The sequence below is a fragment of the Myotis brandtii genome, unplaced genomic scaffold (assembly GCF_000412655.1).
Source record: "Myotis brandtii unplaced genomic scaffold, ASM41265v1 scaffold733, whole genome shotgun sequence".
Lineage (NCBI taxonomy): Eukaryota > Metazoa > Chordata > Mammalia > Chiroptera > Vespertilionidae > Myotis > Myotis brandtii.
In genome coordinates, this window is record NW_005370908.1 from 912382 (window position 1) to 936072 (window position 23691).

At 37.3% G+C, this 23691-nt stretch overlaps 1 pseudogene; it reads right to left on the reverse strand.

Moving 5' to 3' along the window:
• LOC102262460 overlaps positions 1–23691 on the reverse strand; it is a 54777-nt pseudogene that overhangs the window by 1534 nt on the left and 29552 nt on the right.

Genomic DNA, 23691 nt, shown 5'->3' on the forward strand with positions numbered 1-23691 from the left:
TAGACTTTATTTAACACTACTATCCCTTTTTGCTTTCTTGACTAACACCTTCTAGCCATTTTCTTGAAGGTGTTGGTCAAGAAAAGCTCTCCTTTCCCTCTTCCATTAATTCAGAGTATATTTATTTATCTCATCCATGCTTCCTGACTGCTCTAGCTCTGATATTTGAAATTTATCAGCTGACTTCCTTCAGCATTTGTTGTGTGTACCTCAGATTTTACCATAAATGAATGTACAACATGGAGTATAACCGCAACTGGATTATGGATCTTTTGGGAAAAGAGGGTACATTCTACCCTCCTACAGAATACAAGCCTGAATATGTACTACTATTTGTAATACTTTAAACAAAAAATATAAAATAAAATAAAAATTTAAAAAAAGAATACAATTCTGAATTGAAAACATAAAAACTACTCAGAAAACTATTTAGTGATTGATTTAATGATATTTGTTTAGAATTGCTATTGTCATTTTCATGAAACTATTATTAGACACAAATACAATTGGGTGCTCACACACTAAGTCTTCCATCTTATTTCAATAGAACTTTGTGGATTTCTACATTTTGGTTTAAGATATTCCTTTGTGTTCATCTTCATGAATCTATATGTATTTTTTATTAGAATCTTAATATGTTAAGATCTTAAGATATAAGGCTGTAGAACAAAAAGGTTAAGTACTTGTGTTATGGGCACAGATTAGCCTGGTTTAGAATGATCTCTGGGTCTCTTTCCAACTGAATAACCTCAAGCAAGTTACAGAATTTCAAAGCTTCAGGTTCCTCATCTGTAAAATAGAGACAGTAAGTTCTTATTTCATAGACTATTGGGAGAATTAAAAGACGTGAAGTATATGTCAACTTGAAAGAAAAGAACTGTCAACAGTGAATTGTATATAATGTCCCTCTTTTCATTATAATGTTTTAAATTTAAATTTTGTTTTTAATTTAATTTTATTAATAGCAAAAACTGGATCATTTAAAATATTTAGCATAGCTCCTGACAGAGAACAAAGTGCTTGATAGATATTTATTTTTACTATAAAAACAATTTCAAGATCAAGTCCACACTTCCCATTTTATTTATAAGAAAAATGAGACCTAGTGAGGTCAAATGAATTGCTCAAGACCACTGGTTAATGAGAGAAATGTCCTGGAAAAAAATCCAGGTCTCCTGACACTAGATCTAATGTGTCTTCTAATTCCCATATGACTCTGCAGTCTGACTAGCTTCTGAGGGTTCCCCAAGGACCTTGTTAGTATGTTCTGCTTTATCTTATGTTAGACATGTGTTCTGGGAGAGTTTCATATCTAATATTTTGAAATTAAAAGAATAAAAATAAAAATATTTATTTCATCATATCCATTTTCTTTATTTTTCAAAAGGATCTATAAAATATTCCTTTTTATGGCTAGTGATGCAAATTGAGTTATATTCAGATTTTCAGAAATATTAACATTATTTTAGGTTAAGTATAGTGGTATTTTTATCTTATGAAGAGTTTGTTATTTCAGAGCTTAAAAAACTATTTAGAATTTCAAAATGCTCATAATTAACCTCTTCGAAATATATCCTACATGCAATTTTTAAAAATGCTTTCTTCACATATGAACCCTCCCCCCCACCCCTGTCTAACTTCGTTATGTTTGTGATTGAATGATGGAAAGCAAGGACATTCTCTACAGACTAGAGTTTCCAAGGTGTGTGCTGGGGTATCTTTCCATTTGGCTTTGAAAATAAACTCCACTATTTATCAGGAAGAATATTTTTTTTCATATTTTTATGGATATTTAGCTGTAACAATAATGATTTGTTTGGCTCATTTAGAATCACAAACCTTTTGAGAGAAGAAAAATTCTCCTAGAGGGAGAGCTAAATCAACTCTTATGCATTTGTAAGAAATGAATCCAAGCCTTTCTTGTTTCTGTTTTTCCCCCCAAAAATTGTATAAGTGAGGAAGTAGTGCCAAGGACCTATTAGTAATAGTTATTTCCTAATTGCAGCGGGAAGCATCCTGCATGTTTAAATAAATATTGTTAACTGTGACCTCTCGCTTTGCCAGGACTGATAAGGCAATTGTTTGGCCTATACGAAGCACATACAGTATACACAGAGTGGAGTGCAGCAGGAAAACAGGAAACAATAAATCAGAAATTAGAGCACTGATTGTTGTAGCTAATTACATCAGGCTTCTGCTTAATTTCTCACTCTGTCATTCTAACCTGATTTTCTTGCCAACAGACTTTGCAAATTGCTGGTGTCACGTACATTCAGCAAATAATAATCCTTAGTTACTGTGACTGACAAATGAATGAGCAGGAGAAGATAGTTTATTATGCAAGGATGAACTGAGACATTCACCAGATACCTGCCTGGATGCTCTTTTAATTCATTTACCTAGATGAGCTGCATGATGCATTTCTCCAGGAGCAGAGATTTTGGCATCAAGACAGCTTAATTAGATTTGTGGCTTGGTTTGATAATATTGAGCAAGAAGAAAAGATGGTACTGTATAAGAAAGGGAGGGAAGAGATTGGCTTGGACAAAGAAAGAGATAAAGGGGTAACTTAGCTATTTAAGTCAAATCTGAAAATAATATGTTTAAGGGTGAGATTAGTCAGCACATTATTGAATGCTAATCTTGTTCACACATAGATTTGGTGAGCTAACTTGGTACTTTTCAACCCATTGTGGTTTGATTCCTGAAATTCTAAAGCATGTATTCGAAGAAAGAATGTTAAAAATGAGATGCTCTTATTCAAAATTAATTGTTTGATTCCTCCCAGATTCTATTTGTTCATGTAGACAATGCATGTTCAATTCATTTTCCCATGATCCCAGTTCTGGTGTTGTTTGAAAAAAAAACAATTTTCCTTTCCTTTAGGATTTTACAAAATTTACATGGTCTCCATGCTTTAAACAATTTTGCTACAGTCTCTTAAGATGGAATATGGAATATCTAACTGAAGAGAATTTTCACTCCATTGTTACTTAATAAATTTTCCGTATTGTCGTTATATTTTCTGCTTTTGTTGTAGTGTTTACTAATTAAATGATCTAACTGCTGGACAGATCAGTGCTAGTGACCACTTCACCCAGGCGCTCTGCTTCCTTGGTGCTTAATAAAAATCAAATTACTCTGTTTAATCTGAAGGTACCATGTACATAAGGTCTTTAGAAAGAGAACTGTTTCTCAGTTCAAGATCAAATTTACTTTGTTCTTCCATTTCTAGTGGGTTCTCATTTTACTGCTGTCTTGCTTTCCGTGTCATCTTTAGGGGAGGAGAACATGAACTCAACACAGAGATGTGAGGACATCACAGCAGAACCTTCCCCAGGTCACAAAGGACATGGCAGAGCTGTGGGGTTCCCATTCTTTGGAAATCTCTGTTCTACTTGGTAAAGCAAGTGGTCAGAGTTAACTATTTCATTAAATGTGTAGGTGATGTCTTACATGCCAATGATGAGGTTGGAATGCAGGCCAATTAAGCAGCCCAGAAACTATGGTAGAAGGGCTGAAAACCAGAGTATAATTTGCCAATATTGCTGCAGGCCCAAAGGTCAGAGGCAGTGGAATATTTCACTTCTAGTGTCTTTAAATGAATTCTTGTGTATCAAGTGGTTAAACCACTCCAAATCCCAAATTGACTCTTCAAGAGTCATTCTTAATGTAATTTTTTATTTTATCCATGTTTTCAGACAAAATATTATAAATATATATTAAATATTCATGGTATGCCTATTGTGCCATTTCATGTCCCTTCAGGGGAGAAAGTTTAATATAGGAGAAATGTATCCCAACTCATTGCGATCAAAAACAGTTGAGGGAAGCAAACTTGAACTTATAAAACAAGCATTATATAACACAAACCATAATGTGATATTCTAGATACCTAAATGAGTGATATTGACAAATAGGGCTATGGAATTTAAAGGGACCAAATTTTTCAGAGAAGACTTTATGGTGATAATTTGACATGAACTTGGAAGGATAAGTAGCATTTGGATAGCTGGAGAGGAAAGAGGAAACTTTTAAGCAAAGAAAATTGATTAGAAATGGGGAAAAAGCATGGCAAGACTGGAAATAAGGAAATGAGTGGTACAAAGGGTTAGGTGGGAAATATGGTTGGATAGAGAAGATTGCCAGATACTGAGGTTAGGGGAAGGGTTTGAACTTAGTGTTATAGGTGGTGAGAATGATAGGGGCAGAAATAGAATATTGGGGACCTGTTATAATTGTAAGAAATATTAATCATGCTCTGTTAAACATGATTGTTTTGTTTTGATTCAAGAGGGCACATTCTAACCTGGCTGGGAGTTGCATGTGGGAACTGGGAGCTCACCTGGAAATGCAGCCCATCCTCCCCACCAGGGAGCTGCCTATTATGGAAAGATTAACAATCTTGTTGCAGAAACCAGAGCCGCCAGCCCTTTGAAGACCCCCAACCCTTTGCATATCACCAGCCCTTGGAAGACCCCAGACCTTTTCATATCCACAGGCCTTTGCAAATATCTAGCCTGCATTACCTAATAACTGCCCATTTGGCATACCCTTTTGCCTGCTTCCACATGTAATCTTTGTTCTTCTACCCAATATAAGCAGCTGGCTTATGGTGGGGTGCAGAGCAGATTTTTGTGAATGACCTGCTGCTCTCCTATACTACCAGCAGTATTGGAATAAATGCTCATATATGATTCAACCCTGTCTCTGCTTAATTGGCTCAAGTAGTGACAGGCAGCATGGACCCATTGATTATCCAGTTACAAGACCTCTCAGGGATCCCAGAACTAGGGACTGATGTGTGGGAAACAGACCCAGGAGAGGAAAGGCTGGAACCAACACATCAATTAAAATAATGCATGTTTTATGAGTTCAGGGTCTAGGTGATGATAATGAGTGAGAAAAGGAAAACATGAAGTCAAAGTCCATTCAGAAACAGAAATCGGCAGATATGATGAGGTTTCACATAGAAGATAAAGAGGAAAGTTGAGTCAAAAAGGACAGATTTGGCACCTAGAAGAATTTTCTTTGCTTTGGCAAGAATCAAAAATTTGGAAGAGCAAGTGTTTAGATGAAAAGATGACAGAGCATCAATTTCCAAGGAGAGAAGGAGAAGAGACCGAGTTCTTTTCTGGTCTTAGCTGCCACAAGTCTTTCAGATGTCTCATTATTTATCAGTTATAGACATTTGTATTAGTACACCTTGGTTTGCCTGAAGCCCACAGACTTGTCTGAGGACAGTGGGTATGACAACTGTGTGAAATGTGTCAAAACTAGAAAGGTGTGTGGGGGAGTAGACAACCTGATGAAATAGTATCAAATGCTACCCCTTAAATACCGAGGCAGCATGATGTTTGGGTATGGGGACAAGGGGGGTGGGTGGAGACACATATTACCTTCATAAGAAGCTACCACAAAGAACTCTGCCTACAAATGAAGGTGGGTTTCTTAGCTTCCTTTCCTCTTCATTGACTCTAGTCAGCTCTAACATTAACCATGCTCTAGGATCCTGGTTCTTGGACCTGACCTACTTGGGTTTGGTGTCTTCTGCCAGTTGACTGGTATGTAACTGGCTTGTCTCCTACTGTGCTTTTGCTCTAAATACTAGGCTTTGGGGTCCAGTGTCTAACCTCATCCCATTCACTAGTGATTGGCTTTGCAATTGCTGAGTCATCACTGTCCATTGGAAGGGACTAAACAGTTTAGTATGATATATATATATCCTATATAATAAGAGCATAGTATGCAAATTGACTGACTGGTGGAATGATCAGTTGGCGGGGGGTGGGGCCGGCAAGCAGGTGGCACCAGGCCAGCCAAGGTGCATGCCAGCGGGCAGAGGGAGGGGACGGTGATGGGGGGTGGGGAGGCGGCAGCAACCAGCAGGAGGAGGAGCGATGGGCTGCCTGGTCGGCTCCCACAGAGGGAGGCCAGACTGCGGGGAGCGGGCCTAAGCCATCAGTAGGACATCCCCTGAGGGTTCCCGGACTGTGAGAGGGCGCAGGCTGGGCTGAGGGACCCCCCCACCCCGAGTGCATGAATTTTTGTACACCGGGCCTCTAGTCTATAATAAAGAACTAATTGTCCTGAACTTCCATTTTCTTTCACTTCTTTCACACCTCAACCACTACAACATTAGACATGAAAGGCTGATACTTTTGCTTGTCACTCTACTTTTACTCACTTCATCCTCACTGCCAGATGGCATGGGACTAAAAATCAAAGTAGCAGCATATTTGTACTTTTCGCACATATTAGAACTGTGACAATTTCAAACTTTGTGCAAGAGAAAAGGATGTGATTGTGAACTGCATGTCTTCCTTATCCCATGTGAGTACAATAAGGAGCTCAAACACTTGTCCTTATTCAAGATAGTTCATATTAATCTAGATCAGGGGTCCTCAAACTACGGCCTGTGGGCCACATGCAAATACAAATATTGTATTTGTTCCCGTTTTGTTTTTTTACTTCAAAATAAGATATGTGCAGTGTGCATAGGAATTTGTTCATAGTTTTTTTTTAAACTATAGTCCGGCCCTCCAACGGTCTGAGGGACAGTGAACTGGCCCCCTGTTTAAAAAGTTTGAGGACCCCTGATCTAGATACTGTGGTAGTTATAGGGAGAGACTGAAGATTCAAACCACTCCCCAAAGGAAAGCCACTGGTAACTACCTTTGATAATAATGGGAGGATCCTTCCAAATGAAACGAAGATAAAATTTGAGGTTGATTTTTGTAGATGAGCCAATTCGAGTTTTAAGGAGCCCAAGGCTTGGTTTGCAGAGTCCAGTGCAGCTTAGTCTCCCAGGTAAGTCATTAATCTGGTTGCATTTTTACCCTGTTTAAAAGCCAGCTAACAGAACTTATACAAAGATCACTGTATTGATCCAAATTTTGGCCCAAATTTTGGATCTAGAATGAAGGTTGGTTAAATTTGGCCCAGATTGACATTATAGGAAAACTTGTTTTATTCCCCCCCACCCCTTTCCCATGGACTTTAAAATATTCTTTCTCCAGGTAATTTTCACTGGTGAATGATTTGCTATAAATGGGTGCACTGTACCAGTTCAAAGTTTTTATTTTAATCAGGGTTCCCAGAATAATTAACTTTGAAAAGAGCCTCAGCGTCTTCCCTTCATTTTTTTTTTTAACCTAAATTTGAAATACTCTTGCTTTCTTGGACCCTGATGACACCGTAAATGGGAATGTAACTAAGAGCTTATGCTGCTCATTAGTGTAGCTCCACACACCTGTGCCACACCATGTCTATAAAAGACTGGGCTTACTGCCTTAGGGAGGACCATATAAAAGAGGTTGCTTCAGGCAAGATCCCTCTTGGGAGGAATATTGTTTTCTCTTTAAAAAATATTAGTTCTAATAGTTTCTTCCTATAAGATCATGGGAAGAGAAAAGCTTAAAGGAGAAAAGCACAATTCTGCCAAAATCCAGTTAATCCCTTTCATGAAAAAAAACCCCCATTATTAGTAAGAGTTGTAATCTTTGTACTTGACTGATTTACTCCACAGGCAAAGAAAACCTGAGTTTTAAGTGTTTGTGTCTGGAGATGTGAATAGCATAAGTGCTAGACTGCAGTGATGGCGAACCTTTTGAGCTCGGCATGTCAGCATTTTGAAAAACCCTAACTTAACTCTGGTGCCGTGTCACATATAGAAATTTTTTTGATATTTGCAACCATAGTAAAATATTTATTTTATATATTTAAATGCCATTCAACAAAGACAAATCAATCAAGAGAATGAATTCACGTGTCACCTCTGACACACGTGTCATAGGTTCGTCATCACTGTACTAGAGGCTGTGGTTCAGCCGAGGACTCTAGAGGACTTCAGAATTCTCCTCATTCATCAGCCCCATCAGCCACTTTCCTACCCTACATTTGCACCCTAAATGTACGTGCCAAAATCATTTCTAGGTAGGAATTCTGAAACCATCACACACTAGAAAAGCAAACCTAGGTTCAACTAGAGATCCTCATGGGATGCATAGAGCAACAATCTCAGTAACAGTCTTTGCTGTTCCCAACTTCTGTTCATTGTCCCCATTTTCATACTGACTCCGCTTCTGTTCTAGGGGCCATGCTCAGCCACAAGATCCCCTTCCCAGGCCTATTTTACTGTTACAGATGTCATGTGACAGTTTTAGCCAATGAGAAGTAAATATAAACTTTAAGTTGGGCTTCTTGGAAAATTATTTTATTTTATTTTTAAAAAATATATTCCATTTATTTCTTTACAGAGAGGAAGGGAGAGGGATAGAGAGTTAGAAACATCGATGAGAGAGAGAAACATCGACCAGCTGCCTCCTGCACACCCCCCACTGGGGATGTGCCCGCAACCAAGGTACATGCCCTTGACCGGAATCGAACCTGGGACCCCTCAGTCCACAGGCCGACGCTCTATCCACTGAGCCAAACCGGCCAGGGCTTGGAAAATTATTTTAAAAGAGGCAGCTAACTTTGCTCTTTCTTATTTTCATACCTGGACAAAATATATAATGCGAGCGGCGAAGTTGTCATGTTGTGACCGGGAGTGAGGGATGTGGGAGGTAAACCCACATGCTAAAGATGGCTGGACAGAAAGGCAGAAGAGATTCAGGTCCCTGAAGGTACTGTAGCGTCAACACCCTAAAGCTCTTGGTGCAGGCAAACCTATTCCAGACTGGTAGAGTCATACAAGTGATTTTTTTTTACCAAATCTTTAAGTGTTTTATATACTAATTCTTTCTTTTCATATGCATTGTGATGCATATGCATTTTATTGTGGCTTTTCATGGCTAGAAAAACCAATTACAATATGTTTACATTGAAGTAATAAATCTGCTCCCGGCATAAGATATTTAATATTTATTGTGCACTTATTAGATATCAGGTACCTGTTCTTAAGTCAACTAATTTAATCTTCAGAGCTATACAAGCAGGCAAAATTATCTGTCATTTTACAAAAAAAGACTTCGATGTTTAGAGAGGTTAAAAGAATTTCTCAGGGACACACAGCTCATGCTTCTGACCTCAAAGTCCATTCTCTTTCCACCATATAATATTGCACATAGCTTCTCTCACTGTGTTTTCTAAGAGAATTTCATTTTAACCCTTTGAGTGCCAACCAGTATCCTAGGGACTATGTTAAAATTGCCAAGGCGTTTTTGCTGATTTTACAGCAGTTTAGGAAAAAACTTATGAATCGCAAGTAAATGAAGTGACATATTCAAAAACTTAAGGAAACCTTTACTACATTTGTTTTCATCTTTGACGTATATTGTTTGCTGATTGTATTATAAAATACTAGTAGAAAAAAAAATTTGAATAGCGCTCCCGGCACTTTTGGTGAAAGACAGGAGGAGCACCATCAAGCTCCCCGGCACTCTAGGGGTTAAATATCTTTATAATGAAATACCTCAAAAGTGAAGACAATTATAGAGCATAATATAACGAATACAATGAATTTACTCTCCAACAATAAAACGGTATAACATTTTGCAAAATTTACTTTAAAAATGTTTCAGGTAAATAAAGTGTAGAGCTATTCACTACTCTGAATTTCAGTGACAGTCCCGTCCCTCTTCCTCTGCCACCCAGCACTAAACACTACCTAGAGGTTGATGTATATTATTCCCACCATATTTTATAATTTTATTGTCCATATTTACAAATGACCTCAATTAGTATTTTATGTATTTTTATGAATGGTATATTGATTTATCATTTTCTCCTTAATATTATGATTTTGAGGTTTAGTCATGTTGATACTTGGAGTGTGAGTTTTATCTAGTGTATTATTTTTCCTTATGCAAATGTACCAACATTTATTTATCCACCTGCCTATATTGATGGACATTTAGGAAGTATCTAAAAGCTGCCATCAGAAACAGCTCTGCAATAAACAATTTGGATGTGTTTTGTTTTATATATATATATATGTTTCTCTGTGTTGTATACATTTCTAGAGATTGAACTACTGGGTCATAAGATATACCACCTTTAATTCTGCTAGATATCACTAAATATTTTTCCAAGTGAGAGTCATTTTCTCTACATTCTGGCCAATACTTGCTTTGGTTAGACTTTCCAAGTTTTTGAAAACTTGATGGGGTGTGAAATATGTCACTGCAGTTGTTATTTGTATTTCCCTTATTACTACAGAGGTTTAATGTGTTAATATTAACTGTTTGGGCTTCTGCCTGTATTGTTTGTTCATAACATTTCTGTATTTTTCTACTGGGATCTATGTCTTTTTATCTTGGAAAATCATTAAATGTTTTAATAAGGAATTCTTTCTTTGTTATGCATATGCATTTCATTGTGGCTTTTCATTTAATTTATTTATAGGGTATCTGGTTAAAGAGTTCTAAATTTCAATGAAGACAGATATAATCCATTTTATTTTTTCCTCTCTCTTTTTTTTGGGGGGGGGTTTGTTTATGAGGGTATCTGTTGTGTTAAGAAATTTTCCCTAAAGGGAAGACAAAACAAAACATAGTTTCTCAACTCACACAGTACTTCTGACATGACACGTGTTTTGGGAGGTGAGGGTTCCCCACACCAACCAATTCCCAAACTTTCCCAACACCAACTAGGTATCATACAGTTCAATTCTGACTGCCTGGAGTTAGCTCAGACCCCATGGGCTAAGGGCTCAGTCCCACAGGGCTGTGCCTATTTCAGACAGCAATCCCAAGTCCTGGACTCCCATCCTTCTGATCAGGAGGCTATATATCAGGGTTCCATGACCCCTTCCTCAGGTTTGATAACTTGCTAGAATGGCTCACAGCATTCAGGAACGCACTCTTCTATTACCAGTTTATTATAAAGGATACAATTCAGGAACAGCCAAATGGAAGAGGTGCATAGTATGTGGGAAGGGGCATGGAGCTTGCTCTTTCCAGGCATGCTGCCTCCCAGATCTTCTATGTGTTCCCAACCTCTCTGAACCCCTTTGGTTAGGGTTACGGAGGCTTCCTTCCGTAGGCATGATGGGTTATATCATTGCCCATGGTCATTACACCCATGGTAGACAGTTACACAGGTCTGAGCAGAGCAAGGAGGTCAGCAGGGGGGAAAACCCTGGGCGCCTCTCAATGGACAAAACTGGGAAAACAAGGGGCTCATCCTCAGAGTAACCTTTCCTCCCCTAGCATATCACTGGTCCTGCAGTTTAGACCTTTGACCTTTCATATCACTGATAATGTGGTTGGGATACTCCCCTGACCTTTAGCTCTTAGGCATTAAGCGCCCAGGACAGTGAGATTCTGACCTACATCAAATACATCTAGGCCTCAGTTGTATTTGAGCTTCAGGCCCAGAAAAGCAGCAAAACCAGGCAAGGGACTCCATGGCTGACCTCAGGACTAATGACTCCATGTCATCATGACTAATGACCCACTGCTCTGGCGCTGACCAATCAGTGGAGACCACAACTCCGAAAGGATACACTTGGAAAGCTGATGAATATTCTATTGAGACTCTCTCCTAGGACCTCCCCTAAAATCTCCACCCTTACAAGCCCATGGACAAAGGACCCAGTGCCTCTCTCTCTTCTTGGGGGCCTGTCCTTGCCTTTCCTGTCCCCCACCTTTTCCTCTCAGGTGAGTTACCTTTACCCTTCTCTCACCTAAGCTCCAAGGGCCCCCTTCTTTTGCCTCTGTAACTTGTTTTCTGAGCCATTTTCTTCTACCACTCATTTCTTCTACTTCTGTGACTTTCTTAATAAACTTTCTCTCACAGTTTGAGTCTTGACTCTGAATTCTTTCCTAGCCTGAACTCAAGTACCAAGGTTGCTGAACCAAGGTCTGGTCTGACTTCACAAGTAAAGCATCTGTGCCATTTTAACCCTCTAGCCTCTCTTTCCAGAGGGTGGGAGTGAGATGGAAAGTTCTAACCCTCTAATCATTTTGTTGGTATTCTAGCAACCACCCTTTCCCTCCCCCCGAATCTTTGGATCACATCCCAAAGTCACTTCATTAACATAAACTGAGGGTTCATTGAAGGAGCTTGGTATGAATAACAGAAGGCATGTCTTCCTGATTATCACTCTTGAGCTATTTCAGGAACTGGCAACAAAAAAACAAATATTATAACAAAAGGTGCTCCTATATTTCTTATCATATTTAGGACATTACAAGGGGTTTCAGGAGCTCTTGCCAGGAGCTGGGGACAAAGACCCAAAAAATGACAATATCACACTCTCTATTGCAAAATCATAAAGATATTATCCTTTATTTTTATTCCTACTGTATGTTCATCAAAATAACTTTTATAGTATATTAAAATTCATCACTTTTTCTTCATGATTCTTTTTCTATATTTTAAGAAATTCTCAAGGTATTATTGCTTTGCTTTCCATAGTTAGACCTTTAATCCATCTAGAAATTATTTAAGGTATGATGTAAAGACCAAGTTTTATTTTACTATACAGGCAAGAAATTATCTAACAGTTTCTTCTTTGGTATTTTCCAGACTATTTGTAATATTACACTTTTTATATAGCATGATACTGTATATGAGCTCTCTATTCTGTAACACTTGCCTATCTATCCTGTACAAATTCCATGTTATCTTGATAACAATAGCTTTCTTATAAAACTTGATATCTGGTTGATTAATACTGCTATTCTTTATATTCCTTCAAAATTTTCCTCTGTATCCTATGTTATTTAATATGTAAAGTCCTTATTTTTTTTAAAAAAAGTTTTAGATTCACAGAAAATTTAAAAAGAAGGTACAGAGATTTCCCATATAGTCCCTGTTCCCAGTCCTCCCATTATCAACATTCCCACCAGAATGGTATATTTGTTACAATTGATAAATCTGCACTGACATACCATAATCACTCAAAGTCCAGAGTTTAGCTTAGGGTTCACCTTAGTGTTGTATATTCCTTGGGTTTGGAAGAGTATATAATTACATGTATCCATCATTATGGGACCATACAAAGTGTCTTCATTGCCTTAAAAATCTCTGTACTCTACCTGTTCACCCCTGCCCAACCCTTACCCCACCCACAACTCCTGGAAACCACTGATATATTTTACTGTCTACATTCTTTTACTTTTTCCAGAACATCATATAGTTGAAATCAGACAGTATGTAGGCTTTTCAGTTGGCTTCTTTCACTTAGTAATATGCATTTAAAGCTCCTCCATGTCTTTTGAAGGCTGGATAGCTCAATTTTTTGAATAATAATCCACTTTCTGGGTGTACCAGTTTGTTTATCCATTCACCTACTGGAGGTCATCTTGGTTGCTTTCAAGTTTTGGCAGTTATGAATAAAGCTGCTATAAAATATCCATACAGATGCCCTTTGTAAATATAACTTTTCAGCTCCTTTGGGAAAATACTAAGTAGCATGATTGCTTGAATCTTATGATGAGTATGTTTAGTTTTGTAAGCAATAGCCAATTATCCTTCAAAATTGTTTGGATTCCACCAGCAATGAATGAGTTCTTGTTGCTCTACATTCTCACCAGTATGTGGTATTGTTAGTGTTCCAGATTTGGACTTTTCAAAAAGGCAGGTAGTAGTATCTTACTGTTGTTTTAGTTTGCATTTCCCTGATTACATTTAATGTGGAGAATTTTTTATATGCTTATTTGCCATCTTTTTTGGTAAGGTATCTATTAAGATCTTTGGTCCATTTTAATTGAGTTGTTTTCTTATTGTTGAATTTTAAGAGTTCTTTGTCTGTTTTGGTTAACAGTTGCCTGTCAGATGTGTTTTTTGAAAATATTTTCCCACAGTCTGAGACTTGTCTTCTCATTCTCCTGGCATTGTCTTTCACAGAGCAGAAGTTTTTAACTTTAATGAAGTCCAGCTTATCAGTTATTTCTTTCATAGGTTGTAACTTTAGTGTTGTATCTGGAAAGTCATTGCCATACTCATGGTCATCAAGATTTTCTCATATGTTACCTTCTAATTTATAGTTTTGTGCTTTACATTTAAGCTTGTGATCCATGAGTTTTTTGTTTGTTTGTTTTGTATGTGAAAAGTCTAAAGTCTTTGTCCACTTGTTCCAGTCATTAAAAAAAATGACTATCTCTGCTCCATTGTATTGCTTTTGCTCCTTTGTCAAAGATCAATTGACTCTATTTATGTAGGTATATTTTGTTCCACTGATCTATCTATTCTTTCACAAGAGCCACACTGTTTTGATTACTGCAGCTTAACGGTGGATAGTCTCAGTTCTCCACCTTTGTTCTTCTCCTTCAGTATTGAGTTAGCTATTCTGGGTCTCTTGACTCTCCGTATAAACGTTAGGATTAATTTGTCAATATCCACAAAATAACTTGCTGGGATTTTGTATTGAACTATAGATAAAGTTGGGAAGAACTGACATTTTGCCAATATTGAGTCTTTCCACGAACATGAAATATCTCTCTATTTACTTAAGTCTTTGATTTTGTTTAACGGTTAGTAGTTTTTTCCCCCCTCATATAGGTATTGTATATATTGTTAGTTTCTATCTAGGTATTTCATTGTTTGAAATACTAATATAAATGATATTATGATTTTAATTCTAAATTCCTCTTGTTCTTTGTTGGAATATAGGAAGGCGATTGACTTTGCATATTAAGCTTGAATTGTGCAACTTTGCTATAAATGCTTATTAGTTCCAGGAGTTTGTTGTTATTGTTGATTCAGTCATATCATCTTTGAAAAAAAACAGTTTTATTTCCTACTTCCCAAACTGCATACCTTTGATTTCTTTTCTTGTCCTATTGTATGAACTAGGACTTCCAGTAATATTGAAAAGGAGTGGTGAAGGAGACATCCTTGTCTTGTTCCTCATCTTAATGGGAAAGCTTTTGAGTTTCTTACCATTAACTATGATGTTAGCTGTAGGTTTTGTAGATAGTCTTTTTTTTTTTAAATATATTTTATTGATTTTTTACAGAGAGGAAGGGAGAGAGATAGAGAGTTAGAAACATCGATGAGAGAGAAACATCGATCAGCCGCCTCTTGCACATCTCCCACTGGGGATGTGCCCGCAACCCAGGTACATGCCCTTGACCGGAATCGAACCTGGGACCTCTCAGTCCACAGGCCGACGCTCTATCCACTGAGCCAAACCAGCTTCGGCTTTGTAGATAGTCTTTATCAAGTTGAAGAAGTTCCTCTCTATTACTAGTTCACTGAGAGTTTTCTTTTTCTTTTTTTAAATCATGAGTGGGTACTGGATTTTGTCAAATATTTTTCCTGCACCTATTCATATGATCCTGTGATTTTTCTTTTTTAGCCTATTGATGTGAGAGATTATATTAATTGATTTTCAAATATTGAACCAGCTTTCCATACATGGGATAAATTCCACTTGTTGGGTTTGATTTGCTAATATTTTGTTGAGGATTTTTGCATTTATGTTCATGAGAAATATTATTCTGTAATACCCCCCCCCTTTTTTTTATAAAATCTTTGTCTGGTTTTGGTGTTAGAGTAATGCTGGTTTCATAGAATGAGTTATGAAGCATTCTCTCTGCTCTATCCTTTGAAAGAGATTGTTGATAATTGATCTAATTTCTTCCATAAATGGTTGATAGAATTAAAAAGTGAACCCATCTGGGCCTGATACTTTGTGTTTTGGGAAGATTATTATTTATTGATTCAATTTTTTAATAGATATAGGCCTATTTCTACTCTTTGTTGTGTGAGTTTTGGCATTTTGTGCATTTGTGAATCTATTCAAAAATATGGAAGTTACACCAAAACCCAATTTTCAAGCACATTTTAGACTCTGTCCCCTCCCAGCTACTATTGCCTGTGTCTAGCCCAGGCCTCAGCATGACTCATAGCTTTGTGCTTTGGCTTTGTTTTACTTAATGATTTGCTATGTGCAAGAATGGGGGAGTTATATTACTGGGGTCATTTCTTATCATTCCACTGATTATAAATGTTGGGAAAATTTAGACATATATTTGGCCATTAGAAAATAGAGACAGATACTACTGTTAATGAATTTTGGGGGCTAACAATTAAGTAGGATGAAAACACAATATTATAAGACTTTCTATTTGGATTGGTAAAGAGAACCAGACCAGAGAGAACTTTATACTTACATTTAGCAATACTGAGAACATATAGGGAAATTCCTATATCTGTGTGTATGTATGTTCTTTAGATAAATGCATGCCATCCTACCTGAATGATTTAAAATATGAAATTTCTCAGTAGCTTACACAATTAGTTGAAGCTATAACTTTAATGCCTAACCACACTAAATATTTTATAAGTTATTTTGAATCTGGTAGTGTGTTCTTTTATACTCTGCTTTCCACAGGCTCCCCACCCCAATAGCCAACATATTGAAAGTTATATAATAAACTCAATCTAATTTTAAATGTATTGATAGTTATAATTTATTGAGCACATACTATGTGCCAGGCTTTATTAAGTTCCTTAAGTATATTTTCTTGTTAAAACCTCACAACCATCTTGAGTTAGGTACTATGCTTATTTCTGTGTAATCAATGAAGGAACTGAGGCATAGAGAAGCACAGAATAATTAAAGTTTGAACTGGAATACAGTCCAAGACAATCTGGTTCTGACATCTACCTTTTGAAATACTACACCATACTCACTTCCATTATATGGATATTAACATAATCAGTGGAGAATGAGGCATTACCCTATAATCCAACATATTATTATCTCTGCTAAAAAAACAAATGAGCCGAAACCGGTTTGGCTCAGTGGCTAGAGCGTCAGCCTGCGGACTGAAAGGTCCCGGGTTCGATTCCAGTCAAGGGCATGTACCTGGGTTGCGGGCACATCCCCAGTAGGAGATGTGCAGGAGGCAGCTGATCGATGTTTCTCTCTCATCGATGCTTCTAACTCTCTATCTCTCTCCCTTCCTCTCTGTAAAAAAATCAATAAAATATATTTAAAAAAAAACAAAACAAAAAACAAATGAGTGACACAAATTCGTAAACATAAATTTAAAAATTCCACTGAGTTTTGTTTTGTTTTTCTGGTAGAAAAAAGGTACATTAATTTTCAGTCTCTCTGTTTTTGTTTTAAAGACTGACTAGACAACAGAAAATTAAGGCCATGGCATAGAATTGGCATTGCTTGCTTCAGATTGAATAAGTGTCAGATCTACAAAGACTATGTCCTGTGAGACAAAGGCAAGGAGACAGATGTGAGAATAACAAGATGAATTTACAAAATGGGAATTTTAAAAGAAACAACAGAGTATGAAGATAGCAGTAATAAGCAATTGGTAAGTGAAGAGATCTGGGGCATGAATTGTTAATAAGAAAAGAATTCTTGATGAGAGGAGAAGAGCTTCAGATTAAATGAAGAAAATCACAACATGTAGAATGGAACAGAAGAAGTTATTACATGTATAAGGGGAAATCTAGGGAATGTTCAGGATGGAATTCTACCAAGCCCTTAGAGCCAACAAATTGGGTCATGATTAGAAAAAACAACAACACAGAAATACCCTAAATTGTTTCAGGGAACACCTAAGTGTGGTGTTTGAGGAATGACCAGGATGGTTTATGTAGCCTATTTTGAGAGCTCTGATAATTATGATTTAAGGGCCACAATTCATAATCCTGAGAGCCGTTTGAAAGGTTTTTCAGAATGGCAGTGATGGGGCCTGAAAGATGAACACTGGGCAATTAGGTTGGTGGTGCTGTGGGGAATCCCACAGAGAGAGGGAGCTATTATTGGGCTTCTCAGGGAGTGGGAAATGTGAGCAAAGTAACATTTTATAAGTACAAATGTGTTACTTTTCTGTAAAAGAGATATATAAAAAAGAAGGGGGTGGTCCAAAGACTCAGGAGAGTTATCCCTGCCATTGATGGAGAAGTGCGGCAGTGTAAAAATAAAATACAGAACTGAGTCATCAAAAGAGACTCCTGGAGCCATGGAGTATATACAGATGGAAATTTATGTGCACAATAGCAGATTCTACAATAAGGGGCTGAGGTATAGTTGAAAAAAACCTGGATGCAACTTCATGTAAATGGGAAGAGGTCAGTTACAGTGATCCAGAGAAGAGCAGAGAAAGAGGAAAACTAAGTCATGTCCACAGGCACTGTAGGAGGGAGAAAGGATTAGGGAAAGCTAGTGAAGAAGAATTCTTCCGAATTTTCCTTATTGAGTCATATGTCAAATTTTCATATGGATTGGATTAAAAATAATTTAATTTTGGCAGCTCTCCACTGGAACTTTTATAAAATATACATTCTTTTCTGTTTTTTCACTACCTGCAAAAATGAATCTTTGCTTTGCAATCGAGCACATAAAGTAAAATAAATAAATGAGTGTACTGCAGCAAAAGTTCAACTCTAATTACTTTAATCTAATATTTTATTTCTTAAAGTATAATTGTTTTAGGTTTTAAGTGGTCATATGAAAATAGATTCAAATAATGAGAAAATTATTTTTACAAAGCCTGAATAAGAGTTAATACATTCATTATGGTCAGTACATTAGTACATTATGGAAAGTTAGGAAATTTATTTTTTTTTACAGTTCTTGCCTCCTCTTTCTGCCTCAGAAGTGTTTATATGTGAAGCAGAAGCATCAGAGCGAGGGATAATTAGTTTGGTCTTTGGGAACATTTCCCAGATAATCACATGGTGCCCCAGAGACCTGAGAAAAGAACAGCATGTATGAAACTCAGAGTTCTAATTGAAGCCTAATCACTGACTCACATTCAGGTTCTTTGAGCAAATTAATTAACCCATCTCTGGCTCTCCACAGCCCAAGGAGAGTAAGGCCTCCTTTAAGACAATGTGGGATGTATTAGCAATTTAATGATGCCAAAATGCCTTGAAGATACAAGGCTACGCTATATAAATAAAGGTTAAGTAAGAATGGGGAAAACAAAGGAAAAAACAAGCTTGGGAATCTGTTAGGAGTAATTCCTGGAAAAGCCCCTCAAGAGGCCAGGGTGTCCTGCCTGGGCTTTTTTGCATAGCAGCTGAGTCAATAGACCTCTCTTCACAGGAAGAGAGGCTGAGGAACGCTGTGTACTTCACACTAGGTGAGCATCAGTTAGTTTGGTCCAGGTATTGCTTGTATGTGCTGAGGGAGAACATTCATAGTGTCCTATAGCCTGAGGTGGTTTGCACTGAGGAAACACTAGGCTGCCATCTAAAACCTGTGGTAATGCCAGCTGGATGGAGGTGGGTAGAGCCCTGTGTGCTAACTTACGGTTGGTATTTTTTTTTTATTGCTTAAAGTATTACAAAGGGTATTACATATGTGTCCTTTTTTCCCCCCCCCCCTTGACAATCCCCTGGCCTCCCCTACCCCCCAGTGTCTTATGTCCATTGGTTATGCTTATATGCATGCATACAAGTCCTTCGGTTGATCTCTTACCCCCTTCCCTCCTGCCCCCCAACCCTCCCCGGCCTTCCCGCTGCAGTTTGACAATCTGTTTGAGGCAGCTCTGCCTCTTGTTCAAAAGTTTGTAATGGTCTTTATTATCCATGAATGAGTGAGATCATGTGGTATTTTTCCTTCATTGACTGGCTTATTTCACTTAGCATAATGCTCTCCAGCTCCATCCATGCCGTTGCAAATTGTAAGAGTTCCTTCTTTTTTACAGCAGCATAGTATTCCATCGTGTAGATGTACCACAGTTTTCTAATCCATTCATCTACTGATGGGCACTTAGGCTGTTTCCAGATCTTAGCTATGGTGAATTGTGCTGCTATGAACATATGGGTGCATATATCCTTTCTGACTGGTGTTTCTGGTTTCTTGGGATATATTCCTAGAAGTGGTATTTTGAATATATAGTGAAGACGTATGTAATACTCAAGAAAATTTTCAGAAGAAAGAGAAGTTATACAGATCCATGCTTCCTTACCCCAATATCTCAAGGCTTATGTGTTTAGAATTTTGATTTTTTTTTTGGATATAGGACTCTATCTATCTATCTATCTATCTATCTATCTACCTATCATCTATCTATCATCTATCATCAGTCTATCATCTGTCTATCTATCATCTGTCTATTAACATAACCAGTGGAGACTAAGTCATCATTCTATAATCCAATACATTACTATCTGTGCCACAAAACATCTGATTGGCACAAGTAAACATAAGTCACACATAACCTCACATCAGTTTGGTCCAATTTTGCTGGTAATTATTTATTAAACATTTTTAATCGGCATTAGAAATTTGCCTTTTGCCAGAAACAGACTCATAGATAAAGAGAACAGACTGATGGTTGGCAGAGGGGAAAGGAGTTGGGATCTGGGTGAAAAAGGTGAAGGGATTAAGAAGTACAAATTGGCAGTTACAAAATAGTTACGGGGATGTAAAGTACAGCCTAGGGAATAATATCATGATAACTATGTATGGTGCCAGGTGGGTATAGGAAATATCGGGGGGAACACTTTGTAAAGTATGTGATTGTCTAAAGTCTAAATGCTATGCTATATACCTGAAACTAATACAAAATAGTATTGAATACAAACTGTAATTGAAAAATAAAATAAAAATAATTTGGCTTTTGCATATCAGAATTATAGATTTGTTTTTAAAAAACACACAAACCAACTCTGAGGTTGAAACTGCAAACTTAGCCTTGTATATAGGTCTTATGGTCTGGACTATATAATTATTTTGTGGGGGGCTGTCTACTTAGGTGGAGATTATAATTATGATTTAAGGGTCACAATTCATTTAGCTCACTATTAAATAGTTTTTGTGATTTTCCTTAACTCAAAATCCATGGGCTCATATATAAGCTCCTGCGGAAACATGAACTCAGTTAACCCCTGAAATAGAATGCACACTTCAGTGTATAGGTGCATTTTTCCAGGGAGATGATCCATAGCTTTTTTTTCCTCCTTAAAATCTTCAAATATCCTAAGAGTCAGAAAGTTCATAAACTTCTACTTTAAGTTAATAAAACAGATGCTAATAACAATAGTTTAACCGGTAGGTTTACATTAATATTTTGCTAATATGGTCCTTACCATGGCCAGGAAGGCCACACACAGACCAGTTCCTTCCTCTCTGTGCTCATCTTGCCTATTCTCCTCTCCTCCCTGAGCTCTAGCCCCATTGGCATTCTTCCTTCTTTTTGTTTTCAGAAAACTGGTCTCTGCCTAAAAGGTTTTGTAGGAGTTATTTGCTCTGCCTGGTGCCCCTGCCCAAGATCTTCCCAAGGCTGGATGCCTTTGTCATTTAAATATCAGTTTAAATGCCACCTCCTCTGAGAAGCCTTCTCTGACTACTTAATCTAAAATCATTCCCCAATTACTCTCTATTGCATCATTCTTATTTTTCTTCTCAATACTGAGAGTTAGTCACAATTTGCATGGCTAGGCATGGTGGCCCTCAGAGCACTTATCCTCTGACTGAATTTATTTATTTATTTGTTTGTTTGTTTGTTTGTTTGCTTATTTATTTACTTACTAGTGCCCCAGTGCACAGATTCATGCACATTGAAAGAAAATTAATTAGAAGGTGGCTGGCAGGGCAGGACTGGGTGAGACAGGCCAGACACGCCCTGGAGCCAACCTCCCGTGGTCCCTCCCTGGCAGGCAGCACCTGGGGCGGCGCCGGGGCTCGAAGGGCGTCTTTGGAGTGAGTGGGGTCCCTCTGGCAGGTGGTGTCCCTTGGCCTGGCCTGTGGTGATCAGGCTGAAACCAGCTCTTCTGACATCCCCCAAGGGGTCTTGGATTATGAGAGGGCGGTTCTCGGGTGATGCACCCTGGAATTGGGCTCCCTCCTCTCTGGTTCCAGGGTGTGTCACCCGAGAACCGCTGCCAAGTCACTGCAACTTGGCAGCTCCTGCATTGAGTGTCTGCCCCTGGTGGTCAGTGCACATCATAGCTACCGGTTGGAGGGTTGCTTAGCCTTTTATATATATTTATTATCTGATCTCCCTTCCTGGAATGTAAATTAACTGCTATCCTCTGTGCCTAAAATAATAATTGCCATCTAGTAGGCCACAATGAATATTTGTAGAATGAATGAATAAATTACATTCATTGCAGTAGTAATGGTGCTTATTGCAGAAAATAGGAACTAGTAAGTTATGGTCTGTTAAAAGTTACTGTGCTAACCAGGGCAAGTTACTTAAACCTCTTTAAACTTGTTTTCCTCATCAGTAAAATAATACAATAGTACCCACTTTCCAAGTTTATTGTTAAGTTTAAATGTTACTGCATTTAGAACACTTGGCAGACTAGAATACATTTGTTAAATATTATTTTCATTAATATTAATCAGGAAAATTAGTTAAATGAGACAAAAGGCATATTCAACATGATAGAAAAAGGTATAAAATACATTAGATTTAAGAAAAAATTATTTAAAGGTGTAGATAATACAATGTCATGTTAATATAAATTTTAATTGCTGAATATGTATTGAAATGGAAAGCCTTAAAAATTTTGTATTTGATTATAGAACATAAAAGTGTTTTTGTAAGTTAAGTACTGTTTTGGATTCCAATTTTTAAGAGTCCATAATATTTTGAAACTAAATACATGCTTTACTCTTTTATTTTATACTGTACACAATACAAAAACAGAATACCAAGTAGTTAATCTTCATAATATCTAAAACTCTCCTGAACTCAGCATTTTGCATTAGTAATGCTCTAGAGAATGTGAATAGCTTGAGTATTCATTTGTCTTTATAAAAGAAACTCTCAGAATATGTTGACTAACTAGATAAATGGAGAATGTGATTTGTAGGATGTGCTCCCAGAAATGAACTTTATTTTGGAGATTTTTGCTATTGCCCTGCACTAGCAAAATTAGTAGAGTTAATGAGTGATTTTTTTCCATCTACTTAGTTATAGCTAAAAAATTATTTATAATTCAAATAGTATTTTCTCATTAAAGTTTTTGCCAATTAGCTCTTTATCTCATTTATACTGGAAAAAAATGTGGTTATAAACCAAATTTCTAAAACCATTTCATGTGTCCTAATCCAGTTCAGTAAATATCACACCCTAAATATCTCTTTTCTTTTGTTTTCTCTCAAACAACGCATGCACCAAGCTTGTTTATCTCAACTTTGAAGGAACTATTTTATAGCTTTATAATATTTTTAAGCTGAAATAGTCCTTAGAGATCATCTAGTCCAATTCCCATCATTTAAAAATGAGGAAACTAAAGTCCAGAAAGAAAGATGTGTCCAAGATCATTGAGTGAATTAATGGAGGAGCAGAGGCTGACCCTCATATCTGACTTTCTTTCCTTAGATCTCTAACCACTAATTCCCAAGAGGCAGTCACCCCCCAATGAGCTCAGCACAGGCTATGGGCTGGGAGTAACTTCTTAGCTAAAAAGTCATAATCACAATTGCTCTTAGGTTGTCACTGTGTGTGTGTGTGTGTGTGTGTGTGTGTGTGTGTGTGTGTGTTTAACAAAGAGACACTGCCTTAGAAACTAAGGAGAGTGCAATGAAAGAAAAATGTTTTCAATTGGAGATGAATTCTCCAAGTTGCTCCCTGTCCTCCTTGTTCTCCTGAGAATTCTTTGCTGTTTGAGTTCTGGGTTAGACCCCTGCTAGGGATTCTGTTTCCTTTCCTTCAATTTTTTCTTCTCATCCTTTTTTTTTCTAGGAAATATTTTGTTATCTTTGGATTAGTTCTAGCAAGAAAGTGAAAAGACCAATCAAATACATCCAGTTAAGCAGAACTTTTACATACAATTTAATTTTAAAAATTGAGTCAATTATTTGGA